Source organism: Nansenia antarctica, assembly GCF_963989245.1.
Source record: "Nansenia antarctica genome assembly, chromosome: 17".
Lineage (NCBI taxonomy): Eukaryota > Metazoa > Chordata > Actinopteri > Argentiniformes > Microstomatidae > Nansenia > Nansenia antarctica.
In genome coordinates, this window is record NC_137687.1 from 25,826,188 (window position 1) to 25,832,453 (window position 6,266).

Here is a 6,266-nt window from a genome sequence, read left to right on the forward strand (position 1 = left end):
CCCAAGGACCCCTTTAATCAAGCAGAGCACACCGTCCCCCCCCGCCCCAATAAAGAAACAAGAAGATGTGCCCGTGTGGCGTTTTTTCCGCAAAGTCAAGGTAAAATATTTTTCTCGTCGAGCACTTTGCGTGTCATATAAAACGTCACGCCGAGGGGGGAATAAAAATACGACACCGCGGCCAATAAAATCATTCATTCAATCACACAAAAAGAACAGTGCGTTCTCCGCAGACGCACGCCGGCTGGGTGATGTGGTCATAATGTGGCCCCATGCTAAATCTATGGCAGAGTAAGCATACTTTATATATTTAGACACAAACAAACACAAGCACGCCGCTGTCTGTCTGTCTGGGAACTGTTTGAAGGATAGATAAAAGCACAAACAAATAGGTCTGCCTGCCGTGTTATGGACGGATTCGTATTCATATTTATTCGCAAACGCGGGGACGCGCGCACACACACACACAGACACAGAGACACATACAGACACACACATAGACTTAAACACACATATACAGACCCACTCACACACGCACACTCACACAAACACAGTAGTTATTCAGTTGTCACATCATGCCTGTAACAAGTGCAGTCTGTCTCTCTCTCTCTCTCTCTGTATCTCTCTCTCTCTCTCTCTCTCTCTCTCTGTCTCTCTCTCTCTCTCTCTCTCTCTCTCTCTCTCTCTCCTTATCACCCTGCCCCTCTACTCTCCCCTCCTCTCTCTTTCCTTGTCACACTGCTGCTCCTGCCCTCTCCCCTTCCATCTCCTCCAAATCCTTCCGCTTGCACCCCCCCCCCCCCCTCCCCCTCCCCCCCCCCTCCCCTCCCCTCCCTCCAATTTTGAGGGGCTGCTTTGAAAAGCTGCTTTTCCGGGGCCCCCGAGCTCCCTAAGAGGCAAGTGGCCTAAGCCAAGCTGCAGTAATTACCTCCCCAGCTCACCAGCAAGAGGGACTCATTTCCTCCTTTCCTCCTCCCTCTCTCTCCCCCCCCTGCCTCCCTCCCTCCCTCCCTCCCTCCCTCCCCCCCTCCCCCCCCTACCTGCAACCGGCCGAGCGTGATTGATGGTTTATGAAACCTTTTTTACAGTTCTGACATTTCAGGGAAACAAGTGGTGCTGAACTTTCCATCTGGCATCCCTGCCCCCCCCCCTCACCTCCCTCCTTCCCTGGAGTTCTCTCCTTCGTCCTTGGGAGCGTGCCTTTAATCAGGGGGGGGGGGGGGGGCTTTAGAGAAAGGGCAGAGACCCCTGAAGATGACTGTGTTTTTCCCAGGGGGGGTCAGCACATCACAGGTGACCCCACGGACAGTGACAACCAGAGCTTAATCACCGTCAACATCTAATTGGTCATGCAGGGGGTGTCGTTGGGCTGTAGTGGTTACCGGGCCGACTGTCACCAATGTCATATCACCCCCACCCCCACCCCCCACCCAACCGCCCCACCCTCCAGCTCCCTTTGGTCCCGAGGGGGGGGGGGCTCAGTGAGCTATGCTGCTATTGGACGGCTGAGGACGGAAGGTGGAAGAGGCTACTATGCTAGAGCTGCTAATAAGACCACCAGACACAAACACAAGAGGAGGTTTTAAAGACCGCCTCAGGAGGTTTCAACTGCCACGGCCGAGCAGTATTGACTCATTCACGGTCGAATAATAAAAAGGTCATGGTTATTACGGTGTGTGCAAATCTATTAAAAATAATCATTTAAAAAATAAAAAAGGGAACATAACTGAAAGACTTCAAGTCGTTGTTCACACTGCAGGTGTCGACGCTCACATCGGTTTTGTTTTTCAAAATAGTTTCGGTATACTGATATATTCAAACGTAACTGCATTTACTCAATCTGACGTGTGCGGCTCAGACAGTGTAGCCTTAAGCGGTGTGTATGGCTGTGCTAGTTGTCATAGTAACAACGGGACCCTGTGTGGTGTAGGTGGTGGTTGTGTTTTCTCTAACTTAAGCCTGGGACACATATACAGATAATCTGGTTGATTTTGGCCCGATTTCCACCCTTCCGACCAAAGACAGTAAACGCCCGATTATCGGATGGCTCTAAAGATTATCCTACAAGATTATCCTGTGGTGTGAGGTGTTGGTCCGGGCCGATGATCGTAAATATTAAACGTGTTAAATATTTACGATCAAACATTCCTCGTGTGTGGGCGGCTCCCGAGTCCGATTGTGACGTGGAATGGAATGTAGCCAATCAAGAAGCGAGCTGACTGACACTGCGTGCGTGTGTAAGCGTGCATGCGTGCGTGTGTGAGCTTGCATGCTGATGTCTGTGTGTGTGTATATGTGTGTGGTGTCTGCATGTGTGTATTTATATGTTTGTGCGTGGGTGTGTGTGTATATTTATGTGTGTATGCGTGGTGTGCACAAATACCCCCTATGCTATCTACCATAGCGAATGACGTGGGTTTTAGCGAATGAAAAAACCCACGTCAACACGAGTTCTGGAGACAGTATCACTGGCCTATCCCGAGGCCGACCCGCTGTGCGTACTGGCCTGAGTGAGAGAGCGCCACGCCCAGCCGACAGCACGGTGACAGCGTGTCATCCATGAGCGGCCGGGCCACACGGCGCCATCTGTGTTGTCTTAAGAGCAGGCGACACCACGCTCCCAGAGGAGGGCCTTACAGAGGTCACACTCTGACATTAATATGAAGTGTGTGTGTGTGTATGTGTGTGTTGTGTTGTGTGTGTGTGTGTGTGTGTGTGTTGTGTGTGCGTGTGCGTGTGTGTGTTGTGTGTTCAGGTTGACTAGTTGAATAATCCATCCTGTTTGGGATCAGCAATGCAAGTAAACCAATAAGACCTTAAAAGGGCCTGTATCAACAGACTAGCTCCCTGTTAGTCTCCCCTCCTCTCCTCTCCCCTCCCCTCCCCTCCCCTCCTCTCCTCTCCTCTCCTCTCCTCTCCTCTCCTCTCCTCTCCTCTCCTCTCCTCTCCTCTCCTCTCCCCTCCCCTCCCCTCCTCCCTCCCCTCCTCCTCTCCTCTCTTGGAGACCTGTGGTTTCACATGGTGCCCATCAGTGGGAGGACAGGAAAGGACAGAGGGAGGGAGGGAGGGAGGGAGGGAGAGAGAGAGAAAGTGCATGTCTACCCCCCCCCCCCACTGTAAAGTCCCTGATGATAAAGTGAATTAAATTTAGATTAGCCCTCGCGCTAAAAGCCACAGAAACAGATTGTGGCTGCATGATAACGGCTGAGGGCGGGGGGGGGGGGGGGCAGGAAGAGGAGCATCAGGACTGTGTGTGTGGGGGGGGGGGAGGGTAGTGGAGGATGGAGCTGATCAGAGAGAGAGAGAGAGAGAGAGAGAGAGAGAGAGAGAGAGAGACCAGCCTTCTCTCCTCCTCCCACTGTTTTGCCTCCAGGGACTCCTGGCCAAACAGAGACAGACAGGGCCTTCAACACTGACACACGTGCACACGCACACACACGCACACACACACACACACACACACACACCAATGTCACAAAGGAGAACACGTCTGTTTGCTTCCCACTCAGCTGGGTAGCACACGGTGTGATATTCCTGGCTAGTTCGAGGCGTACGCACACACACACACACACACACACACACACACACACACACACACACACACACACACACAATACCCCTACCGCCAGACCGAGACACTCAAGTGGTAATACTGAAGTATGTCAACACTCCCAACAGATTGTCAGATGTGCAGTGCAGTGGTGTGCATCTGAGATCAGTCTCTCTGAAACCTCAGACAGATCAGCCGGAACCTTACAACGTTAGTCCAATTTACATTTACATTTACATTTTTGGCATTCAGCAGACGCCTTATTCCAAAGCGACTTACAATCAATACATTTGACTAAGCAAGTGAATCATCAATCCATCAGTCGTAGCAGGAAGAGTAATCCAGCTCAGGCCCGGGGCCATTGGCAGTCTCTGTGATAGAAAGAAAAATGTTCTTCTATCACCATCTTCTAAACCTAGACTTTTATATATATATATATATATATATATATATATATATATATATATATATATATATATATATATACTGTATATAGACACTGGAGAAACAGAGAAACAGTACAAGGGGGGCAGTAGAAGTCTCAGGAGGAATTTCTACCTCCACCAGCTTCCACTGCAGCCCACTCAGAAGGAGTTCAACCAGAGCATCGCACGGGAGACACTTTAGCAGTCACTATAGCTGCTGTTGGTGCATGCCCAGGCTTACTAGTGGCCAGTAAGAGCTCAGCGGGGTCATGCAGTGACCAGGGGAGGGCAGGGGGGGGAGGCAGGTGCCCTCCCCTGACCGGGACAGACGATGAGAGGTGTACCACTGAGCACTGCTCAGCCCCCCGGTAATTCAAGTCTGGTAAAAAAAACTTTTGGGGTTTCCTAGTCCCGCCACTGCACGGCTCCCAGTTTGTTTACGTTCTGCTGTTTGTAAAGTGGGGAATTACCGACGCATTAGCAACATGGAAAATCCATGGACTATCCCCCAACATGAACTGGTAATGGAAGCCACTTTAGGACAGAATAATTGTACTTGTAAGAAACCGGTCTTCGAAATCCATTATGGATTCGCTAGCCAACAGAGCGCTGGGATGAAAAAGAAATAATACCCAGTAGTTTTTTTTTTTTCGAGGCCAAATGGGGCTAAGGGCACAGTGTAGAGAGAGGCTGCTCCGGGAGTGGCCCAAGACGCTCTCTCTCTCTCTCTCTCTAAACCGTGCCAGTAGCCCTGCTTGGCCTCTTAAGGATCGGCCGGGGGTAGAGGAGAGGGGAGGGGAGGAGAGGCAGAGAGAGGAGAGGGGAGGAGGGGAGGAGAGGCAGAGAGAGGAGAGGGGAGGAGGGGAGGAGGCAGAGAGAGGAGAGGGGATGAGAGGCAGAGAGAGGAGAGGGGAGGAGAGGCAGAGAGAGGAGAGGGGAGGAGAGGCAGAGAGAGGAGAGGGGAGGAGAGGAGAAAGCCTGAGTTTTAAGCGCTGGCGTGGAGTTAACCCTGTTGAAGTTTGGGAGTGACTGTGGAAATGTAATTGGCCTTGGCACGCACACACACTGGCACACAATGGCACACACACACACACTCACAGACAGACACACACATCTTAAGACCCGGGGTGGGAAAGGCGGGGTAACATCACCACTGGTGGGAAATGGAAAACCACACACTGGTCAGGTTCGGTGAGGCTCATTGTGCCTGTGATGAAGGAGATGCTACGCTAGCCCCTTGGCCTCTGAGGTGGTGAGATCGATAGAGAGATCGTGACAGCGCTTGGTGAAAGGGGGGAACAAGTCGTCATCCAGTCAAAATGTTCTGACTTTTATTTTGAAACATTGAAATAATCCCACACTGCTACCTAGTTAACTATAACAATACTTTACATTGTTAGCGGGCTCACAAAACAACCTGTGTTAGTTGACTAGCGAGTGTGTCATTGATTTTCAACAACGCTGAAATGTATATTTACATTTTTCTAAATAAAAGTCTGAACATTAAATCGGCTGCCGACTTGTTACCCCTTTCACCAACAGCTGTCACGATTGTGGTGACAAAGGTTGTGGATAGGGTTAGGGTTAGTTCACTTTTATTTGTATAGCGCTTTTCCTGCAAACGTTGCAGCTCAAAGTGCTCCAATCATTATATAATCATCATTTCATTATTTAGTAATAGGCAATATTAAAAAGATGGGTTTTTAGTCTTGACTTGAACATATGTGCTGATGTTGCATCCCTAATGTAAACTGGCAGTGTGTTCCACAATCTGGGTGAATAAAATGAGAATGCAGCCTCACCAAATCTCTTCTTTTGTACAATTTATGATGTCACATCCATCGTCACACCCACAAGAAGAGGATCCGATTCTCTCTAGATCAGATTCACCAGTTTAGACAAGAGAAAATGAGAAAGAGAACGAGACATCTTTCCTTTTAGCAATCAATCAAGATAACTGGCGACCGCTGAACCAGACGTGTACAATGTCTTCATATTTCATCAAGGGCATCGTCAAATTGGTCTTAGATAATTGAAAACAAGCCAATAACTACCAACAAATTGAATCTAATCTAATCTAATCTAATTATAGAATAAATAATTATGTCTAAAGATTGGGGTGGTATAAGAGTGATTGAGGCCATATCTTGTGAAACTATTTACTATTTAGGGGCGGCTGTGGCGCAGGAGGTAGAGTCGCCGTCTAATGATCGCAAGGTTGGCAGATCAGCGGTTCGAGCCCCGGCTGGCCACATGTCGAAGTGTCCTTGGGCAAGACACTGAACCCCAAA